This window comes from Bombina bombina, chromosome 5, assembly GCF_027579735.1.
Source record: "Bombina bombina isolate aBomBom1 chromosome 5, aBomBom1.pri, whole genome shotgun sequence".
NCBI lineage: Eukaryota > Metazoa > Chordata > Amphibia > Anura > Bombinatoridae > Bombina > Bombina bombina.
Genome location: NC_069503.1, coordinates 79532845 through 79558673, shown reverse-complemented (window position 1 = coordinate 79558673; position 25829 = coordinate 79532845). Strand labels below are relative to the sequence as shown.

At 35.5% G+C, this 25829-nt stretch overlaps 1 pseudogene; it reads left to right on the top strand.

Moving 5' to 3' along the window:
- Positions 1 to 4479: 4479 nt before the first annotated feature.
- The window catches only part of LOC128661331 (oocyte zinc finger protein XlCOF6-like), a 33994-nt pseudogene continuing 12644 nt past the window's right edge, over positions 4480 to 25829 (top strand).

Sequence of the window (25829 nt, the reverse complement as noted above, 5' to 3'; positions counted from 1 at the left end):
TATTGCTCTTTTAAAAATCATTCGGCTAGATTTAGAGTTCTGCGGCCAAAGGGGTGCGTTAGCTACACATGTATTTTTTCCCCCGCACCTTTTAAATACCGCTGGTATTTAGAGTTCACAGAAGGGCTGCGTTAGGCTCCAAAAAGGGAGCGTAGATCATAATTTACCGCCACTGCAACTCTCAATACCAGCAGTGCTTACGGACGTGGCCAGCTTCAAAAACGTGCTCGTGCACGATTCCCCCATAGAAAACAATGGGGCAGTTTGGGCTGAAAAAAACCTAACACCTGCAAAAAAGCAGCGTTCAGCTCCTAACGCAGCCCCATTGTTTCCTATGGGGAAACACTTCCTAAGTCTGCACCTAACACCCTAACATGTACCCCGAGTCTAAACACCACTAACCTTACACTTATTAACCCCTAATCTGCCGCCCCCGCTATCGCTGACCCCTACATATTATTTTTAACCCCTAATCTTCCGCTCCGTACACCGCCGCAACCTACGTTATCCCTATGTACCCCTAACCTGCTGCCCCTAACACCGCCAACCCCTATATTATATTTATTAACCCCTAATCTGCCGCCCCCAATGTCGCCGCCACCTACCTACAATTATTAACCCCTAATCTGCCGACCGGACCTCACCGCTACTATAATAAATGTATTAACCCCTAATCCGCCTCACTCCCACCTCAAAAACCCTATAATAAATAGTATTAACCCCTAATCTGCCCTCCCTAACATTGCCGACACCTAACTTCAAGTATTAACCCCTAATCTGCCGACCGGACCTCACCGCTACTCTAATAAATGTATTAACCCCTAAAGCTAAGTCTAACCCTAACACTAACACCCCCCCTAAATTAAATATAATTTTAATCTAACGAAATAAAATAAATCTTATTAAATAAATTAATCCTATTTAAAGCTAAATACTTACCTGTAAAATAAACCCTAATATAGATACAATATAAATAATAATTATATTGTAGCTATTTTAGGATTAATATTTATTTTACAGGCAACTTTGTATTTATTTTAACCAGGTACAATAGCTATTAAATAGTTAATAACTATTTAATAGTTACCTAGTTAAAATAATTACAAAATTACCTGTAAAATAAATCCTAACCTAAGCTACAATTAAACCTAACACTACACTATCAATAAATAAATTAAATAAACTATCTACAATTATCTACAATTAAATCAACTAAACTAAATTACAAAAAAAACAAACACTAAATTACAAAAAATAAAAAAGATTACAAGAATTTTAAACTAATTACACCTACTCTAAGCCCCCTAAAAAAATAACAAAGCCCCCCAAAATAAAAAAATGCCCTACCCTATTCTAAAATAAAAATTGTAAAGCTCTTTTACCTTACCAGCCCTTAAAAGGGCCTTTTGCGGGGCATGCCCCAAAGAATTCTGCTCTTTTGCCTGTAAAAAAAAACATACAATACCCCCCCAACATTACAACCCACCACCCACATACCCCTAATCTAACCCAAACGCCCCTTAAATAAACCTAACACTAAGCCCCTGAAGATCTCCCTACCTTGTCTTCACCACGCCGGGTATCACCGATCCGTCCAGAAGAGGGTCCGAAGTCTTCATTCTATCCGGCAAGAAGAGATCCTCCAGAGGGTCCAAAGTCTTCATCCTATCTGGGCAGAAGAGGAGATCCAGACCGGCAAACATCTTCATCCAGACGGCATCTTCTATCTTCTTCCAGCCGGCGCAGAGCGGGACCATCTTCAAGCAGCCGACGCGGAGCCATCCTTCTTCACCAACGGACTAACGATGAATGAAGGTTCCTTTAAATGACGTCATCCAAGATGGCGTCCCTCGAATTCCGATTGGCTGATAGGATTCTATCAGCCAATCGGAATTAAGGTAGGAAAAATCTGATTGGCTGATTCAATCAGCCAATCAGATTCAAGTTCAATCCGATTGGCTGATTGGATCAGCCAATCAGATTGAGCTTGCATTCTATTGGCTGTTCCGATCAGCCAATAGAATGCGAGCTCAATCTGATTGGCTGATTGGATCAGATATTTCCTACCTTAATTCTGATTGTCTGATAGAATCAGCCAATCGGAATTCGAGGGATGCCATCTCGGATGATGTCCCTTAAAGGAACCTTCATTCGTCGTTAGTCCGTTGGTGAAGAAGGATGGCTCCGTGTCGGCTGCTTGAAGATGGTCGCGCTCCGCGCCGGATGGAAGAAGATAGAAGATGCCGCCTGGATGAAGATGTTTGCCGGTCCGGATCTCCTCTTCTGCCCAGATAGGATGAAGACTTTGGACCCTCTGGAGGAGCTCTTCTTGCCGGATAGGATGAAGACTTCGGACCCTCTTCTGGACGGATCGGTGATACCCGGCGTGGTGAAGACAAGGTAGGGAGATCTTCAGGGGCTTAGTGTTAGGTTTATTTAAGGGGGGTTTGGGTTAGATTAGGGGTATGCGGGTGGTGGGTTGTAATGTTGGGGTGGTATTGTATGTTTTTTTTTACAGGCAAAAGAGCTGTTTTCTTTGGGGCATGCCCCGCAAAAGGCCCTTTTAAGGGCTGGTAAGGTAAAAGAGCTTTACAATTTTTATTTTAGAATAGGGTAGGGCATTTTTTTATTTTGGGGGGCTTTGTTATTTTTTTAGGGGGCTTAGAGTAGGTGTAATTAGTTTAAAATTCTTGTAATCTTTTTTTATTTTTTGTAATTTAGTTTAGTTGATATAATTGTAGATAATTGTAGATAGTTTATTTAATTTATTTATTGATAGTGTAGTGTTAGGTTTAATTGTAACTTAGGTTAGGATTTATTTTACAGGTAATTGGGTAATTATTTTAACTAGGTAACTATTAAATAGTCATTAACTATTTAATAGCTATTGTACCTGGTTAAAATAAATACAAAGTTGCCTGTAAAATAAATATTAATCCTAAAATAGCTACAATATAATTATTATTTATATTGTAGCTATATTAGGGTTTATTTTACAGGTAAGTATTTAGCTTTAAATAGGAATAATTTATTTAATAAGATTTTTTTTATTTCGTTAGATTAAAATTATATTTAATTTAGGGGGGTGTTAGGGTTAGGGTTAGACTTAGCTTTAGGGGTTAATACATTTATTAGAGTAGCAGTGAGGTCTGGTTGGCAGATTAGGGGTTAATAATTGTAGGTAGGTAGCAGCGACGTTGGGGGGGGGCAGATTAGGGGTACATAGGGATAATGTAGGTGGCGGCGGTGTGCGGTCGGCAGATTAGGGGTTAAAATTTTTAATAGAGTGGCGGCGATGTGGGGGGTCTTGTCGTTAGATTTCTAACGCTCACTTCAGCCAAGACTCTAAATACCAGCGTTAGAAAGATCCCATTGAAAAGATAGGATACGCAATTGGCGTAGGGGGATCTGTGGTATGGAAAAGTCGCGGCTGGAAAGTGAGCGTTAGACCCTTTCCTGGCTGACTCTAAATAACAGCGGGCGGTAAAAACCAGCGTTGGGACCCCCTAACGCTGGTTTGGACGGCTAACGCAGAACTCTAAATCTAGGCAATTGTAAGTGCTAATTTCATTGTATTTTTATTATGCATCTGTGGTTTTGTAATTCTATATTTTATAATCCTTTTAAATGGACTGAATTTGCCAGAAGAACATCTCTCATTATATTATCACTCTATGCAAACAAAAAAAATCTTTCTTTTCTTAACTCTATCCAAGAAAACAATTGAAAACAATTGAAATTAACATTTTAGAGAACATTATCCACACGCACCTTGTTTAATGCAGCCCTATTACTTGTTTTCATCAGTAATTTAGTTTACTATGATGTAGTAATGTTTACATTCTATGTCATGATTTTTTAATTTGTGATTTACAGATAAATAAATTTAAAAATAGAAAATTGAATACATTTTTGAGTATAAAACATAATCCTTTTTTATTTAGATGTATTATATTATAAATTAATAATCATTCTTTTTTTCTTTATTCCATTTCTTTTCATGTAGACAAACACGTCAATAGTTCATATCTATCCTTTACTACAGTCTTAGACACCAATGACTGTTCACAAACATTGGGGATTTCACAGCAGATATTTAAAGGAGATGGTGAATTGGCAGGAACTGGGCAGCAATCACTATGTACAGAGAGTAATTTAGTTATCAAACAAAAGGAAAACATTTATGCCTTATCTAGTGAAATTATTATCCCTGAAGATAAACTACACACATTTACTGAGTTTTCAAAACATATTAAAGAAGGGAAAAGTCTACAGTCTAGCAAAATGATTCATACAAAGGAAAAACCTTTTCAAAGTACAGAGTGTGAGAAAAGCTTTAGATGGAAGTCTCCTCTACTAGAACACCACAAAATTCACACAGGTGAGAAACCACACACATGTACTGAGTGCGGCAAATGTTTTACACAAATGGATAATCTGAAAACTCATAAAAAGATTCACACAGGAGAAAATCCTTTTACATGTACAGAGTGTAGAAAAAGTTTTACACAAAAGAGTGATTTGAAAAAGCATGAAAGGATTCACACAGGAGAGAAGCCTTTCAAATTTAAAGAGTGTGGAAAAAGTTTTATACAAAAGAGTCATCTGAAAGAGCATGAAAGGATTCACACAGGAGAAAAGCCTTTCACATGTAAAGAGTGTGGAAAAAGTTTTACACAAAAGAGTAATCTGAAAAAGCATGAAAGGATTCACACAGGAGAAAAGCCTTTCACATGTACAGAGTGTAAAAAAAGTTTTACACAAAAGAGTAATCTGAAAAAGCATGAAATGATTCACACAGGAGAAAAGCTTTTTACATGTACAGTGTGTGGAAAAAGTTTTATAGAAAAGAGTCATCTGAAAACTCATGAAAGGATTCACACAGGGGAAAGCCTTTCACATGTACAGAGTGTGGAAAAAGTTTTACACAAATAATTTGTCTGAAAACTCATGAAAGGATTCACACAGGAGAAAACTTTTTCATGTGTACAGAGTGTGGAAAAAACATTTTTTCCACTTTCTAAACATGTGAAAGGTTTCTTCCCTTGTGAATCCTTTTCAGGAGCTTTCAGATGACTTGTGTATAAAAACACACGAGTCATCTGAAAACTCATGAAAGGATTCATAAGGGAAGAAACCTTTCACATGTTTAGAAAGTGGAAAAAAGGTTTTATATTGAAATCATATATCACAAAACACCAAATATTTACACACAAATATACTTTATAAACACAGTGTGCAAACCTTTTTACAATTATCGTAAAGAGGACAAGCTCTCTAAATGGAAGCATAAAAAAGGATGATATTGTAAATAATACTTTCTAAATCCCAGTTATAAAAGCCCCAGATTGGAAGTGCTCTCCTGCTGTCCTTTGTTCCTCTATATATGTGCGCCTCAGTTTCTCTCAAATCAATGTAATATAATCCAAACACCACACAAGAATATACAAATCTGTCCTCATACTGACCAGTTTACACAACCATTCACCACCATAGCACCCCCAGTGTTGTTTATTAATATGCCAGTGTTAGAAGTTGTATGTTTGATTTACATAGGGGATACAATAATTACATTTACAGAATAAATGAGTCTTTATATGAATAGAGTGATAGACAATTATATAAACAATAACTTCAGTCTCAAATGATTGACATCTGGGAGATATATTTAATGTGCATATCATGTGGATAAACCTTTTCTTATAGCAATAGATGCTTAGCATTGTACATGTTATATACCAGAGGAATTACTGAGGGGAAACTGATTTTATTTAATGAGACACAATATCAGTAACCGGTACATACGTGGTCATAATCAGTTTAATTTAAATGGCTACTATAACCTACATGTATACTGGGTATGTAATATGTGTGTCATGTTAGTTAGAAACTTGGAAAGATAGATAGAGATAGGCTGAATCTTCCGATTTCGGAGGAGGAAGTAAGGCAGACGATAAACCAGTTAAAAAGTAATAAGGCACCGGGCCCTGATATGTTACCAGCCGAATTCTATAAAATGTTATCCGCTGAGATTACGCCCACCCTCACCAACCTTTTTAACAGCTACTTTTTAAAAGGGGAAATGCATTCTAAATATTTTGCGGCATCCTCTATCACATTAATTCTGAAAAAAGGTCGAGATCCGGAAAACCCTGGATCTTATAGACCGATATCACTGTTAAACAGTGACTATAAGATTCTAACCACTATAGCAGCTAACACACTTAAAAAAATTCTACATAAAATTATCCATATTGACCAAGTAGGTTTCATGACTGGACGTAACCCAGCTAGAAATATCCGAAAAGTACTTATCACCCTAGATCAATGCTTTCAAGAGGCTAAACAAAACCTAAGTAAAGATATGCCAGACCAAGCTGTATTGGCGATAGATGCTGAAAAAGCCTTCGATGCCATAACCTGGGATCACCTATTCACAGCACTAGAGAAGTTCGGAGTGCAAGGAAATATTGAATCTTTTATAAAACTCATATATAGGAATCCGACATCCAATCTAATTATTAATAATGAAACTACACCAGATATTACGCTTAAAAAAGGCACAAGACAAGGGTGCCCATTATCACCCTTGCTTTTTAATCTGTCAATAGAACCATTAGCCATCAGGTTAAGGAAAGAATTAGAAGGTATCAAAACTTTCCAACAGAAGATAGTACTATCGCTATTTGCAGATGACCTTTTACTATTTATCTCAGATACCTCAAAGAGTATTAAGCAACTCTTAAAGATTATAAGGCACTTTAGTTCATTTTCAGGGTATAAAGTGAATGTAGACAAATCAGAAATTATGTGGCTTCGAGGCGTAAACCAGAACCACAAAGGATGTCCCTTTAGAGAAGTAGATCAGATCAAGTATCTAGGTCTAATCATTACTAAAAACCCGAAACATTGGTATGATAAGAATATTACCCCATGCCTGGATAAATGTAATGCAGACTGTAAAAGATGGAGAGAGCTGCCTATTAATATTACAGCTAGAGTGACGCTAATTAAAACAATAATCTTCCCTCGTATATTATATCTCATGCAGAATATCCCCATTATAGTTAAACAGAAAGATCGTGTTAGATTCAATAAGATGTGCAGTAATTTTATATGGGCAGGAGGTAAAATAAGATGCTCAGCAGAAATATTAGCTCTCCCATTCAAAGCTGGGGGATTAGCGTTACCTAACCTTCAACTATATAATTTAGCTGCTGTAGTGAAATATGCCATGGATTGGATTATTGAGGGGGACTTTGTGACATGTGGAGCTTTAGAGGCAGATATATGTGCCCCATATGTGCCCAAAGCACTCCTACATTGTGAGATAAAAAATCTCCCAAAAGGAATCTTGCAGAGGTTAACGTTTAATAATGTAATAGTGGCCTGGCATAAACTAGGTAAATTAATAGGAGTTAATATGTGCATATCCAGATATCTGCCGATCTTAGGGAATCCGAAATTCAATTTAGGATGTAGTGGATATGGAGTCTTTCATAGATGGCGCAGGAAGGGCATCATCAATCTGGTACAGCTTGAGGATAATGCAATACATATAATCAAATCTTTTGAAGAATTAAGTAGGGAATATCAGCTGCCCAAGACAGACTTTTTTGCCTATCTACAAATCAGGCATTTCTACAATGAACAACAAGCCAGGCATGGGAAAGATTGGTCCCTAGGAGGGCTAGATAAAGTGATTAGAATTTTTGCACAGAAGAAATATGCAATTAGGCTGATTTATAATTTCCAAATGGAGCATAAAATAGAAACACAATTACAGATACTGGAAAGCAAATGGAGGAGACTATATCCTCTACAAACAAGGGCAGAACTATCAGATAGTCTTAGGATAGTAGTAAAGACAACTAAGGTTACTACCTGGAGAGAGTCACATTTTAAGATAATTAATCAGTTATATATAACCCCTAATAAAATAGCAAGATGGTATAAAAATATGGAGATAGTTTGCTATAAATGTAGTGCTAAAGACGCAGACTTGGAACATTGTCTTTACAGCTGCCCAAAAATCTGCCAATTCTGGCAACAGATATTATATTGGCTTAATAAGTGGTTAGACCAAAAACTTCAAATAAATAGTAAAATGGTGCTCCTCTTATACAAGGGAATAGACTGGCACGAGAACCCTTACTTGATCAACACAGCACTCCTTCAAGGGAGAGCACTGATACTAGCTAATTGGAAATCATCAAAAGCACCCAGTGTTAGGCAATTTGTAAAAGAGATGATGAACCAAATGATACTGGAGCAATATGAGATTTGTAGCGATGCAGAGAAACCTATCAAGAGGTTCTTTCGTAAATGGCTGAAAATAATTGGAGCCCAGCCACTAAGTACTCAACTCCAAATTATCAAACCTTTAATTAGATCTAACACAGTCAAAGCCTGGATAATTAATAATGAGCTACCAAATAACTGGAGTAGGCTTTTATAAAATACCCCGTAAGATACATCTCTCTAGACTCCATGGGCTTATACCTCTACCCTCGGTCACGCCAGAAACAAATCTGAGGATATGCATGAAAGGGTTGCCAAGCATCCTTCTGCAAGTTCTCACTGTATTTATTTTAGTGTTTCTTTTTTTTTCCTTTTTTTTTCTTTTTTTTTTCTTTTCTCTTGCTCGTTTGTTGTCCCCCAGATTGCTAAATGGCGCAACAAAAGGGGAATTTCAAGAATGTTGATTATAAGTGAACTTGTTAGGAAAATCAAGGATTAAGGATTATGGAAACTGTGCAACATAGATACTGAATGTCCTTGTCCTTATATATTTGTAATTGTAAGCATATAAAACAATAAAAAGACTTAAAAAAAAAAAAAACAAACACACGAGTCATCTGAAAACTCATGAAAGGATTCATAAGGGAAGAAACCTTTCACATGTTTAGAAAGTGGAAAAAAGGTTTTATATTGAAATCATATATCACAAAACACCAAATATTTACACACAAATATACTTTATAAACACAGTGTGCAAACCTTTTTACAATTATCGTAAAGAGGACAAGCTCTCTAAATGGAAGCATAAAAAAGGATGATATTGTAAATAATACTTTCTAAATCCCAGTTATAAAAGCCCCAGATTGGAAGTGCTCTCCTGCTGTCCTTTGTTCCTCTATATATGTGCGCCTCAGTTTCTCTCAAATCAATGTAATATAATCCAAACACCACACAGGAATATACAAATCTGTCCTCATACTGACCAGTTTACACAACCATTCACCACCATAGCACCCCCAGTGTTGTTTATTAATATGCCAGTGTTAGAAGTTGTATGTTTGATTTACATAGGGGATACAATAATTACATTTACAGAATAAATGAGTCTTTATATGAATAGAGTGATAGACAATTATATAAACAATAACTTCAGTCTCAAATGATTGACATCTGGGAGATATATTTAATGTGCATATCATGTGGATAAACCTTTTCTTATAGCAATAGATGCTTAGCATTGTACATGTTATATACCAGAGGAATTACTGAGGGGAAACTGATTTTATTTAATGAGACACAATATCAGTAACCGGTACATACGTGGTCATAATCAGTTTAATTTAAATGGCTACTATAACCTACATGTATACTGGGTATGTAATATGTGTGTCATGTTAGTTAGAAGCCACAAGAACTGATAATAGCACATACTGTATATATAAAGGGAACATTATATGTCTGATAAATCCCTTTGTATCAAGAGCACAAGCGTTAGGTATATTTATACCATTGTGTGCATATATCATGTAATGCTGCTGTTTACTATATAATGATATACAATGTTTTTTCATGCAAATAAAAAGTGATTGTAATCCAGACCAGTATTTTGTGTTTTCTGTATAATTAAAAACCCAATATCACAGAATAATTAGGAAAACAACATCAAAGACAGAAGCCAAATCTGACAGTGAAAGTTAAACGCTGATAATTCAGATAGAGCAGCAATTTTACCCAACTTTACAATTTACTTCTATTATCTAATTTGCTTTGTTCTTTTGGTATCTTTTATTATAGAGTAAACCTGGGAGGCTGATATTATATGAGCTTAGGGGCGTGCACGTGTATTTGAAGTTATTTGAAATGTCATGTTCTATCCAATCCATTTAAGTTTAATTTTGACGTTACTGACCTTTTAACAGTACATAAATCAATATCAAATTAACCCCCCGATTTACACCAATGCAGATTATTAATCACCATCAAGACTTTATATGCAGACATTTTCTGTTACTTAAAGGGATAGGAAATTACACTTTCATGATTCAGATAGAATGTGCAATTTTATGATTTAATTTTACTTCTGTTAACAAACTTATATACTACTGAGAGCTGACTGGTGGCTATAAACATGTGTCTCTTGTCATTGGCTCACCAGATATGCTCAGCTAGCTCCCAATAGTTAATTGCTGCTCTATAGCTGACTTTGCAGGAGTTACATGTACAGTCTACACCTTAGTCATCTTAAAGTCTTACCTTAGAATAAGCTGCAAATAGCCTCCTGCACCTTTTCTATATCATGCAGTAGGAACAGTAAAACAGTTATTTTAAAATGAATATTGTCTCTGGTCACTTTGAAATGGCTGCTAAGCTCAGCCCACTGATGACATCATGATCTTGGCTGCATTTAGGCACTCTGCTGAATACCAATGACAGTCTGTTTAATCCAACTAGTGAGCCTTTTGTGATTGGATGCCATATGCAGCCCAGATCATGATGTCATCAGTGGGCTGAGTTTGGCAGCCATTTCAAAGTGGCCAGAAACAATATTTTTTTTACTGTTCCTGCTGCATGATATAGAAAAGGTGCAGGAGGCTATTTGCATCTTAATCTAAGGTAAGATGACAAAGGTCTAGACTGTCCCTTTAAATAAAATACATAGTTATATTACAATCAGTGGTACAATAATAAACTGATCTAATATATTTAAACATTATTACACCTCTAAATCCCTTTAATTAATATCAGAGATCATTAATATAAATATATTATATTATCCCAAAATAAAAATATCTGAATTTAATAAAATATGGCTGTGGAAGACCTACAAGAGCCAGTGAGACTACAAATTGCAGTGTAAGCTTGGATTATAAACAACAACAAAAAATTGTAGGCAGTTAAGAACCATCTTGCATCACATTCTGTAATGGGACCTGCATCGAAGCCACACACTAGCCTGACTGCATCGATAGCCTAACGACAAGGAGTATGAATGCGGCGATGGCAAGCACCTACCCAGAGATGTCTTACACAGAGATCTGTGCTCCGTGTCGTCGCCATTACAGAACATCAGCGGGTCACACCAGATGTACATCGGCCGCCATTACGGCCTCCACAAATCACTGCACCGCATAACCACATGGCCGACACAGGGGACAAAGACGATCAGCTGAAGGAGCCTGCAGAGGAATCCTGGCGCAGCTTAAAAGCCCAGCTGCAGTGTACTATTAGCGATCGCTGATTGCTACGCATAGAGAGCCACCTAACAAAGCGGCACATTGACACCGGGTGAGATATTTGTTGATTAAAAACACCCACCACACAGATTATTCCCCTACAAATCTGGGCCCTTAAGTTAATGGTGACCTATACCTACTAATTTACTCCGGAGTCATAGTGAGAACACTGGAAAGGGTACTCCCAAATATTAGTTTATACAGGCTCCTGGAGTGCGAAGATTATAACACTATATCTACCTATATTGACACTTGTCATATCCTACTCATAAAGGATCACATAATACTCTCAGGCACTACTTAGGTACAATAATCTTAGGGAAAGAACCCTCAGAATTTGGAGGTAAATAATAACGTCTTGGATTCATATCTAAGGCGACATCTCACAACTTTTTCCCACTGGTAGCCCGACGCAATGACATCCAGAAGACTAAAACAAGATAAGCTCCTCAAACCATCCTCAGGGAAAACGGCTAATATATCCTCTTATATGCAACCACCTGACCCACCTGAAATGAGAAATAAACAGCTTTCTATGGAGCTCCAGACCACTAATATATCTAATTCACAATATGAAGACACAAACCTTACTACAACTATCCTTCATGATTTGCCATCTAAACAGGACATTGCTGATATTGTTTGTACCTGCATAAGAGAGGAACTTGCGGGTATGAAACAAGATATTCATATGCTAGGGTTCCAAGTGGAATCTTTAGAAACTAACCAAGATGAGATAAAAGAAGATGTGCAAACTCTAACGGATCAAGTAACTTCACACTAGGAAACCATTTCCTTGCTACAAGAGAAATTAGAAGATTTGGAGAATCAGAGCCAACGTAAAAACATAAGGATTAGAGAGTTCCTGAGAGTGTTCTCCCCTGTGATTTTCCAGTTTATCTACAGTCTCTATTTCAACAAATCAAAGAATCCTCATGCACTACAGATATCCAATGGGTACGTGCTCATAGGTCTCTCAGACCTAGACCTCCTGACACAGCACCCCCAAGGGACATCATCATTTGCTTTAAAAACTTTCTTGAAAAAGAGATGCTCCTGAACCAGTCAAGAAAACGACAGCCGATTAGATTTCGTGGTAATGTTTTGCAATTTTATCAGGACTTGGCTTCCCAAACATTACAACGTAGAAAAGTGTTCAACCCCTTAACTACACTTCTCCAAAATAAAAAAATTCAATTTCGATGGGGTTTCCCCACCCAGGTCTGGGTACTCAGAAATAACACTTGCTTGATATGCAGATCTCCAGAAGATATTGTCTCTTTCTGCAAGTCACTAGGGATAGATCCTCCACTTGATACTACAACACAGCATCAATCTGCATCTCCACTACCAAGAAGTAATAAAGACCCATCCACTCCTTAGAAGATTGCTAATGGTAAACAAGTCAGAAGACCAACCTTGTCACAGACATTAAATAATAATCCAAAAGCTTTGCCCCCATCCCTGCAAAGTCAAGACATTGCAACTTATAAAGACTCAACCCAATGAACCTGCTGGGGACTCACTACTCTGGACTGAAACCTTGCTAAGTATATATAAAGTAACTTTGTGCACATGGTTCCTAGTGATTCTATAGTAATTGACATAAGTTCATTATGACTAAGGGAAAGGATTACATTTTAGACAGAAACCTTCTACATGTCTATAAGAATATAGTGAATGTTTTAACCTGAATTATATGGGTTAGTACACAATATTTGAGCTAATATAGATAGGACTAGCAATACCCATTTCATTAATAATTATTGACCTCCATAATACCTGATAGAGGTGGGTGAAAGTGAATACATAATATGGCTCTAATAGAGGTAAACCGACTATTTATGGGCTCCATATAGTAATCACCTGCTTCAGACATATAGCTAACACCGTAGATGACCCCAAAAAAAAAAGTTAGAGTACTTTATATAATGATATATAATAATTAAAAATAGATACCTATACCACAACTGGTGGATTTTGGAGTTTGTTGAATTAAGTTTTGGTCATAGATTGATTGTTATTTAACTTTGAATATTATCTGTTTACTACAGCTATATAGCGTATATTGTATATAATAATTGGGATAGATAACTTTACATATATATTTGGGGCTAGCTATACTTGTTCCCCACCAAGATTGCTCTCAAAGATGACCTATATTAGGAAGAGAGCCAACTGTTTGTTTAATTTGTTTAGTTTGTTTTTTTGTTTCTTACAATATTACTGAAAAGAATGTTATGTTGTTACTTGTTATGTTATCACTTTAGTGAAACTCCAATATCCGTAATTATGTTTGCAATCACATACACAATACTCGAATCCTATACCAACATGTGCCTTATTCATCAAATACATCCCAAACTTTTACATTTTTCTGATGTTGCGATTAAATCGTGACTCAGCCACACAATTGACCCTCCTGACCCAAAATGTTAAGGAATTTAACTTGCCACAAAAGAGATCAAAAGCCTTGTCTGATTTAGCGATACACCATATAGATATACTTTCCTCCAAGAAACACATTTTAAAATGCATAATATACCCAAATATTTTGGGAAATCCTTTACCACACATTTTCACAGTTCAGGTCTGAACAAAAAAAAATGGTGTGAGTATCTTAATACACAAATCCACTCCATTTGCACTCAGCAGAAAAGTCACAGATAAAGAAGGACGGTTTTTGGGTCTATCAGGTCTATTATATGGAAGACCCATAACACTCATAAACATATATGCCCCTAATACCAACCAACTCCCCTTCTTCCGTCACATGTTTACAAAAATATTAAATCTAGCTAAAGGCCCAATTTTTCTGTCCAGTGATTTTAATGTTCCCACGCAACCTCATATAGATAGCACTAATGCCAATATTCAAATACCCCGTAAACTCTCCAGGGCTATTTGGAAAGGAATGAAAGATATGAATTTCTACGATACTTGGAGATTTATACACCATAACAAAAAAGACTATACTTTCTTCTCTCACCCTAATAAGTCTTACAGTAGACTAGATTACATTCTCACAAATCAGAGTGGCCTCTCCTATATAAATAGATGCGACATCATTCCTACTTTTTGGTCAGACGACTGGTCTGTTCAACTTAAATTCACTTGGCCTAACACTCCCCTCACCCCATACCAGTGGAAACTTGATTTTAGCCTGCTAGAACACCCAGATTCGATCTCCAAGCTAACTAAAACTATAGAGGAATACTTCAACCTTAATACACACTCGATCGATAATTAATACACAATATGGGAGGCGCACAAGTGCGTACTCCGTGGTGAATTAATTAAATAAAAGCATTTCATACACAGACCTATCGTAAATGATACCAAGACTTGACGACTCAATATACTCAGTTAGAACATGCACATAAGAAATCTCCATCAGATGCCAACATACTGAAAAATATTCAAGCAATCCAAGAAGAGTTAGATAACTTTCGGGATATTGAATACCAATCACAATGCAAAAAAAAAAAAATAGTATGTTCTATTTCGAAAACAACAGAGCAGGTAAACTCCTGGCCAGAGCGTTAAAGAAAAAAAGATTTAAATCATACATATATGAACTTCATAATTCTCAGGGGAGACCATTGCAAACCACCCCAGAAATAGTACAGTCCTTCCATAAATACTACACTTCTTTATATAACCTCAAAAAAGATGACCCCACATCAGATTACCTAATCAGAATGACAGACTATATAAAAAAATTCCCACTGCCAATGCTAACCGACAAACAAAAAGAACAAATCAGTAAACAAGTATCTCCTCAAGAAATTCTATCTGCTATCAAAACCTTAAAAATAGGAAAAAGCCCTGGCCCTGATGGCTTTACAGCCAAATATTACCGGACATTTTTGTCCGTCTTAATACCTCATCTTAAAACGATGTTTAATCAAGCAACAGACGATAACCCATTCCCATCTTCAATGCTAGAGGCACAAGTAGTAGTGCTGCCAAAACTGGGCAAATCCCCCAATACTCCTGCTAATTTCCGCCCCATTTCCCTTCTAAACCTCGATATTAAACTCTTTGCAAAAATCATAGCCTTTAGAATAAATTCAGTCTTACCCTCACTTATACATACTAATCAGGCCGGCTTCACGTCCTTAAGAGAAGCTAGAGACAATACCACTAAAATATTAGACCTTATGAAATGTGCATCTAACCAAAAAATCCCTTCCATGTTCCTATCCAAGGCCTTTGATAGGTTAGACTGGTCTTTTTTGAAACATACAATGCACATATTCGGCTTCCCTCGAGAACTAATAGGAAAAATCTTCACCCTCTATAACAACCCACAGGCCAAAATCAAATTGAATGACTCTGTATCCTCCCCTTTTAAAATTACAAATGGAACAAGACAACGTTGTCCCCTTTCACCCCTTCTGTTCGTAATGGCGATGGAAGTGCTTGCCTCACGTATTAGAAATAATATCAATATCCAAGGATTCAATAGCCTATAAGATAACACTATATGCGGACGATATCTTTTTAACACTAACAGAACCAGAAAAATCACTACCCCCTCTGATGCAAACATTACAACTGTATGGAACCTACTCCAATTTTAAGATAAACATCACAAAATCTGAATTGCTGGCCACTCATTTACATTTAGATGTATTAAAAAATATCCAACAACAATTTAGCTTCCACATACAACCCAAAGCCTAAACTACAAGACTATTAAAATTACAATTCAAGCCATTCTTAGTTCTTGGAACCATAAGCCTCTCTCTTGGCTTGGGAAAATTAACGCTGTCAAAATGATCAATCTCCCTAAAATATTATATTTCTTGCAAACCCTCCCGGTGCCCCTTCCGGAACACCTGATATTTTCCTTACAAAAACAGATTAATTCCTTTATATGGTCACACAAACGACCTTGTATTGCCACTTCCACCTTATACCGTCCCAAAGAGATAGAAGGGATTGGAGCCCCTAACTTGTTGCGCTATAGACATGCTGTTTTCTTAACAAGGATTGTGGACTGGTGCAAGCAAGCGATAAACAAGGAGTGGATTCAGTTAGAACAATCACTTTCCGATAATCATTACCTATGCGGGAATTGTTGGATCCCAACGTAAGCTATCAAACACAACACCTAAGATAGTAAATGAAACTTTTAAACAATGGGATAAATTACTTAAGAAATATCCCTCAATTTCCACCATACACTGCCCTCTGACACCGATAAGTAAAAACTCACCGTTTTCTCATTAATATAGGCCACTCATCAAACTTATCCTATTCCTTCCATAAAAAGTTCAATCCCACACCACCTCTTATACAAAGATAAAGAAATACAGTCTCAGCAGGCTATTTGTGATATTCTAGGGATGAATTTCCAAAACTGGTTTAACTACACACAATTGAAACATTATCTATCGACACATCCTTCAAAACCTCAGTTTAAGCGGCAACTCTCAAACTTTGAAACAATATGTCTCCACCCTCAAACCCAAAAAGGAATCTTATCTTTAACATATAAATTACTATAATATATATCTAATTCTTCCCTCCCCACATTCGTGACTAAATGGGAATATGACCTCGAACTCCATATAGATCCATCTGAATGGAATGTTATCTTTCAACAAATGACAAAAGCTTCCTCATCTATTTCAATGACGGAAATGAATATCAAACTGCTAAGCAGGTGGTATTATACACCCACTCGATTACATCACTTATTCCCTGGCACAACTGCCATATGCTGGAGGGGTTGCCAGGAGACAGCAACTTTTACACATTTGGTGGACTTGCCCAATAGTCAAGTCTTATTGGCTCTCCCTCAAACCTGAGATTGAAAAGGCTTTGGGCATATCCCTCCCGTTAACCCCTTGGGTTTTTCTCTTTAACAAATTTCCAAAACTTACATGTAAATTAAAGCAAACACTCCTTACTGTCATGATTAAATTGGCAAAAAAACTAATTCCATTAAATTGGAAAAAAATGAACCTGCCATCTCCTACATCATGGAAAACTAAAGTAACTCACTTTCTCCACTTAGAGAAATATCACTACACACACACCAGGCGAGTGGAAGAATTTCATAATATACTTTTCCTATGGGAAGAATACCTAAACAGTCAGTCATAACTCAATCTCTTCCACATTTTTAATAGTTAACTATATGGTTACTATTTCCATACTCACTCTCTCTAAACCCGATACTTTCAATGAATATGGACAACACAGAGAAATAAAGATAGTCAGGAGGATGTCAATTTATTTACAGATAATTTATTTACTTCTATAGCAGATGTTTGGTTTTCTTAATCTAACCCAATAATAATTGCTAATCTCGAATTTGAAATAATTGTATCCTGATATAATGTAAAAGCTGCCTGTGATAAATCTTGTTTCTTTTTGTATCACGTTGTTTACATGACTGGTATTACATTTCCCACTACGTTTGGGAACTTATTTGTACTTTCAGTTTTATTATCAATAAAGCTTTAAAAACCAAAAAATAAATAAATAAATAATTGTATCATTGCAATATTATTGTAACGATCAATGTTATTTGAATGTTTTTCTTTCATGTTTGAAATTGTACATCTTGGAAATATCTCAATAAAAGATGAAAAAAAAAGGGACAGTAAACAGCTTGAGATTGTATTATAAACTGACTAATTATTCCTAGGAAAACAACTTTACCATATACTTTCATTGTCTAATAGTATTGTTATATCAATTTGTTCCGATATAGACAAATTGAAATCCTGCGATTGTGCACGCGGTCGTGAGATTTCAATTATGAGATCAGGTAAGGGGGGGTGTACCTATGAAGCAAGGCAAGCCCACCAGACCCCGATCACATCCAGAAAGCGCTGTTGGCTTAGGGACAGCCAAACGACTATGACGTTGATTCTGTCCTAACGGCGCTAAAGCCCAGCGCCGTTTGGACGGAATACAAAGCAATAACGGTGCTAAAAGGTTAATTTTAAATATATGCAGCTTTACAGTCATTTAACATTTTAAATGTATTTGTTTTTACTATTTTCTTATTTTTGAAAATAAAAAATAATAGATGAAGCAATTTATAACAAACACACAACTCTGCAGGTCTGTTACTTTAGAAAAAAGTGTAAAATATTTAATTTTAGGCTTTTCCAAAGTTTGGATTTATCTTAAAAAAAGTTAAAGCAATATGGTTTGTGTACATGTATATAAGTATATATTATATGTATGGGAATAAATGTTATATATCTGCTGCTGGCTTCTTTTAAATACAAAAGGTAATACAATGGCAAATTACAAAAACTCAGTTAGTTGCAGAGTACAGTAATTTATATGTGTAGAATAAAATATAGTCAGAAGAAATATAATTTATGATAGAAAGATTAGAAAAAGAAACATTAGATTACACAGTTAGTGAACAAACAATAAAATGGTTAAAATATTAGTATTGAAATACTCAGCATTGTATTTCATATGTATCTAATAACATGCTAATATTATACATCTGTTTGCAAATAAATTATGTTAAAATAACAATTTCCATCAGTAAAACATAATATAATGCTGTATCCTGATATTTTTTAGGACACAACAGAAACCTCTCTCACATTTAAATAAACAGTTTGTTTCCTCCTTACTTATCCATATGATAATCACACCCTGAAGGGGAGGCAGGGACTCTGTATTCATGTGACATCAGAGGGGACAATAGACATCTATATGAGAACAAAAGTCCAGGTGTGACACTCTCATTGTCTCCCAACTGACAAGTTGTACTCATGTGAGTCACACAGAGAAAGGTGACCATCCCACATTAGTATAAATATCTGTGTAACACTCAGTGATATCACAGGAGGAACCAGAGAGACTTCGTACTTACAACTTACAGAGCTTCTGCTAAACGGTAATGTGCAAATCCTGACATAAATCTTTATTAACAGCCTCACACTGTTGTGTTTTATATAATGATGAGAAAATATTGTTCTGTATTTTGTTATGATAAACATAAAATATTTCACTTCATATAGGAAACTGAGTTTATATAAAAAAAACTCAACTGTATTTAATTTGTTTTCTGTATTTTTCATGCAGTGTTAATGAATATAACATTAAGTTCTTTCATTTAAAAAGCCCAATTTAATACATAATGATTTACAGCAGTTTGTAGCAGAACCAAACCATATGTTCAAGCTTGAGGAGGTCTGTCCAATAATACACTTGTGGGGGCTGTTCCTGTTATCCAATGAGCAACAGATTCTTAAGTATTAGTCAACCAGAATCCTATATTTCTCTATAGGTTTATAATTAACTGTAGAGCCCAGATAAACCATTTTCATTTAATATTAGTCTGAAGCTGCTATTTGCTCCAGTAATAAATATCACTTATGGCTCTGTTGTATCAGTCTTATCACATATACTGATCTAATTATAAATATCTTGTGATCTGCATATTATTTTATTTCTAATGAGGTTATTTTATAATACATTTCTTATTTCTTTTAGCTGGACCTGTTTATCATCAGAACGTTTATCCCACTGATCTGTGACTGATTCTTGTTGTTAGTAAAGACCTTAGTAAGTGTATTCTGCACCTTCACATGATCACAGACTTAAAGGGGCAGTGTCCTGTACATTTGGTTTCCCCTTAAAATAACAAGAAACCCCAAATGTTTTTCATCATTTAAATAGAACATATAATTTTAAACAACTTTCCAACTGATTCTATTATGATATTTTCTTAATTCTATATGCATTCTTTACTGAAGCAACTGAAATGCACTACTGGTAGCTAGCTGAGCACATAAGGTGAGCCAATGGCAAAAGGCTTGTATGTGCCACTAATCAGCAGCTAGTGCACCATAGTGCATTATATGCTTTGACACAAAGGTCCCCAAGGGAATAAAGCAGATTTGATAATAGAAGGAAATTGGAAAGTTGTTTAAATTTGATTCATAAACGTGAAATTGTGACTTTGCTGTCCCTTTAATGTGTTTCTAATGACTTGTTTTACCGGTGTATAAAATAGTATAAAGTGTATAGGAAATTTCACCTTTAGGTTTAGTTTTTATGTAAAATAACTGTTTGCTGTTTGTAATTTATTTTCATTATTAAATTGTACACAGCCTTTTAAATGACCTGAGGCAGCGGCTCCTACTTAGCATATGCAGGAGTTCACATTATATAAAAATATGAGTCTGTTATTGGCTGATAGCTGTCACATGGTACAGGTGCAGAACATTTATCAGAAAACAATCTACTGCTCTTTTAAATTGCATAGTAAGTTTTATTGCATTGTATTTTTATTATGCATCTGTGGTTTTGTAATTCTTTATTTTATGATCCTTTTAAATAGACTGAATTTGCCAAAAGAACATCTCTCATTATATTATCACTCTATGTAAACCAAAAAAAATCTTTCTTTTCTTAACTCTATCCAAGAAAACAATTGAAATTAACATTTTAGAGAACATTATCCGCATGCACCTTGTTTAATGGGTCTATTACTTGTTTTCATTAGTAATTTAGTTTACTATGATGTAGTAATGTTTACATTCTATGGCATGCTTTTTTAATTTGTGATTTACAGGTAAATTTAAAAATAAAAAACTGAAGACATGTTTGAGTATAAAATATAATCTTTTTTATTTAGATGTATTATATTATAAATGAATAAACATTCTTATTTTTCTTTATTCCATTTCTTTTCATGTAGACAAACACGTCAATAGTTCATATCTATCCTTTACTACAGTCTTAGACACCAATGACTATTCACAAACATTGGGGATATCACAGCAGATATTTAAAGAAGATGGTGAATTGGCAGGAAAAGGGCAGCAATCACTATGTACAGAGAGTAATTTAGTCATCAAACAAGAGGACAACATTTATGCCTTATCTAGTGAAATTATTATCCCTGAGGATAAACTACAAATATTTACTGAGTTTTCAAAACATATTAAAGAAAGGAAAAGTCTACAGTCTAGCAAAATGATTCATACAAAGGAGAAACCTTTTCAATGTACAGAGTGTGAGAAAAGCTTTAGATGGAAGTCTCCTCTACTAGAACACTACAGAATTCACACAGGTGAGAAACCACACACATGTACTGAGTGCGGCAAATGTTTTACACAAATTAATCAGCTGAAAACTCATGAAAGGGGCCACACAGGAGAAAAGCCTTTCACATGTACAGAGTGCGGCAAATGTTTTACACTAATGAATTATCTGAAAACTCATAAAAAGATTCACACAGGAGAAAAGCCTTTCACATGTACTGAGTGTGGAAAAAGTTTTACACAAAAGAGTGATCTGAAAAAGCATGAACGGATTCACACAGGAGAAAAGCCTTTCACATGTACAGAGTGTGGAAAAAGTTTTACACGAAAGAGTGATCTGAAAAAGCATGAAAGGATTCATACAGAGGAAAAGCCTTTCACATGTACAGAGTGTGGGAAAAGTTTTACACAAAAGAGTAATCTGAAAAAGCATGAAATGATTCACACAGGAGAAAAGCCTTTTACATGTACAGAATGTGGAAAAAGTTTTACACAAATGAGTAGTCTGAAATATCATAAAATGATTCACACAGGAGAAAAGCCTTTCACATGTACAGAGTGTGGAAAAAGTTTTCCAGAAAAAGGTCATCTGAAAACTCATGAAAGGAGTCACACAGGAGAAAAGCCTTTCACGTGTACAGAGTGTGGAAAAATTTTTATGCACATGAGTCATCTGAAGTATCATGAAATGATTCACACAGGAGAAAAGCCTTTCACATGTATAGAGTGTGGAAAATGTTTTACACAAAAGAGGGATCTTAAAAAGCATGAAAAGATTCACACAGGAGAAAAGCCTTTCACATGTACAGAGTGTGGAAAAAGTTTTACAGAAAAAAGTCATCTGAAAACTCATGAAAGGATTCACACAGGAGAAAAGCCTTTCATGTGTACAGAGTGTGGGAAAAGTTTTACACGAATGGGTAATCTGAAAACTCATGAAAGTATTCACACAGGAGAAAAGCCGTTCACATGTAAAGAGTGTGGAAAAAGTTTTACAGAAAAGAGTCATCTGAAAACTCATGAAAGGAGTTACACAGGAGAAAAGCCGTTCACATGTACAGAGTGTGGAAAAAGTTTTCCAGAAAAGAGTCATCTGAAAACTCATGAAATAATTTAAACAGGAGAAAACCTTTTCACATGTACAGAGTGTGGAAAAAGTTTTATACACATGAGTCATCTGAAATATCATGACAGGATTCACACTGGATAAAAGACTTTTGCATATACAGAGTGTGGAAAAAGTTTTACACAAATAAATAGTCTGAAAACACATGAAAGGATTCACACAGGTGAAAACTTTTTCACGTGTACAGAGTGTGGAAAAAGTTTTACATATGAGTACTCTGAAAACTCATGAAAGGATTCACAAGGGAAGCATAATTTATGTTTTTACATAGGGATCCATATGAACACTTGTATAAAAATAGATATGTATAAATATATGCATGTATTTCTATACATATGTATATATGTATTTATATGTGTGTATATATGTATTTACAGACATATATATATATATATATATATACAGATTAATACATATATACATATATATAGAAATACATAAATATATCTCATTGCATCCTGCATTCGTTCTTGTGCGAGCTGTCAGCTGCTATTTTTTTGTTCAAAATGAGGCTGCATTAAAGTCTATGGGGGAATAAGATCCTGCGTTTGTAACTATACAATGGGGCCTATCTGTCAAGCTCCGAATGGAGCTTGATGCCCTGTGTTTCTGGCGAGCCTACAGGCTCGCCAGAAACAGCCGTTATGATGCAGCGGTCACAAAGACCGCTGCTCCATAACCTGTCCGCCTCCTCTGAGTTTTAATCCATTTTCTAATTTTTTACAATTTGTTTATATATCTTGGTTCACTAGTCCCGATCTAGCCGTGATTATCACCTTTAGCCTATTTGGCGCTCCTATAATTTGTCCTTCACTTTAGTTATTTAATGGTACCTTAGTTAGGAGGTTCCTACATAGTGAGCTTGGTGTTATTCCAGGTGCAGCCGATAACAATTTGTCTATTTTAATTTTAAATATATGCAGCTTTACAATCATTTAACATTTTAAATGTATTTTTTTTTTTACTATTTTCTTATTTTTAAAAATAATAAAATAAATGATGAAGCAATTTATAACAAACACACAACTCTGCAGGTCTGTTACTTTAGAAATTAGTGTAAAATATTTAATTTTAGGCTTTTCCAAAGTATGGATTTAACTTTAAAAAAAAAGTTAGAGCAATATGGTTTGTGTACATGTATATAAGTGTATATTATATGTATGGAAATAAATGTTATATATCTGCTGCTGGCTTCTTTTAAATACAAAAGGTAATACAGTGACTAATTACAAAAACTCAGTTAGTTGTAGAGTACAGCAATTTATATGTGTAGAATAAAATATAGTCAGAAAAATAATTATAATTTAGAAAGATTAGAAAAAGAAACATAGATTATACAGTTAGTGAACAAACAATTAAATGGTTAAATTATTAGTATTGAAATACTCAGCATTGTATCTCACATGTATCTAATAACATGCTAATATTATACATCTGTTTGCAACTAAGTTCTGTTAAAATAACAATTTCCATCAATAAAAACATAATATAATGCTGTATCCTGATGTTTTTTAGGACACAACAGAAACATTTCTCACATTTTAAATAAACAGTTTGTTTCCTCCTTACTTATCCATATGATAATCACACCCTGAGGGGGAGGCAGGGACTCTGTATTCATGTGACACCAGAGGGGACAACAGACATCTATATGAGAACAAAAGTCCAGGTGTGACCCTCTCATTGTCTACCAACTGACAAGTTGTACTCATGTGAGTCACACAGAGAAAGGTGACACTACCACATTAGTATAAATATCTGTGTAACAGTCAGTGATATCACAGGAGGAACCAGAGAGACTTCATACTTACAGAGCTTCTGCTAAATGGCAATATGCACAACCTGACATAAATCTTTATTAACAGCCTCACACTGTTGTGTTTTATATAATGATGAGAAAATATTCACCTAGATTATAAATTTTGCGTTAGGAGGGGTGCGGTGCTAACAAGCAGTTTTCCCTCACCGCTCACCTACAGACAACACTGGTATTACGGGTTTTTAGAAACCCGGCGTTAGCCGCAGAAAAGTGAGCAGAGAGCAAAATTTTGCTCCACATCTCACCTCAATACCAGCCCTGCTTACGTTAGCGGTGAGCAGGTAAAACATGCTTGTGCACGATTTCCCATAGGAATCAATGGGGGAGAGCCGGCTGAAAAAAAATCTAACACCTGCAAAATAGCAGTGTTCAGCTCCTAACGCAGCCCAATTGATTCCTATGGCGAAATACTTTTATGTCTACACCTAACACCCGAACATGAACCCCAGAGTTTAAACACCCCTAATATTACACTTATTAACCCCTAATCTGCCACCCCCAACATCGCTGACACCTGCTTTATATTATTAACCCCTAATCTGCTGCTCCGGACACCGCCGCCACCTACATTATACTTATTAACCCCTAATCTGCTGCCCCCAACATCGCCGACACCTACATTATATTTATTAACCCCTAATCTACCGCCTCCAATGTCGCCGCCACCTACCTACACTTATTAACCCCTAATCTGCTGCCCCCAACGTTGCCACCACTATAAAAAAGTTCTTAACCCCTAAACATAAGTCTAACCCTAACCCTAACAACCCCTAACTTAAATATAATTTAAATAAATCTAAATAAAATAACAACAATTAACTAAATTATTCCTATTTAAATCTAAATACTTACCTGTAGAATAAACCCTAAGCTAACTACAATATAACTAATAGTTACATTGTAGCTATCTTAGGATTTATTTTTATTTTACAGAAAACTTTGTATTTATTTATTTTTTTTTTTAAATATTTTTTATTGAGGTTCAAATCAAGGCGTACAAACAGTATTTGTCAATAAGTGATACAACCAGAAACATAAATTCACTGTGTACAACCAGAATAAACAGAAAAGTATATCAGATATTCATATGACAAATTACACATGCACTACAATGGATAGTTACCTAATAGACTATATACCCTCTAGGTGACAGATGAGGCCACTCTTGGACCTCTCAATATTGCAGTGAATGCAAAATAATAGTGGGTAATCTCAGATAAAGAGACCACTCTTGTGCCCAGATAGTAAACCTCATTTTATGTTTATATAACCTATCTACAGTTCAAACATGTAATATATGTTATAATACACATATGACTAGTAATATTATACCAGGTTTGAAGGATTCCCCATGCTAAAGTGAACCAGCC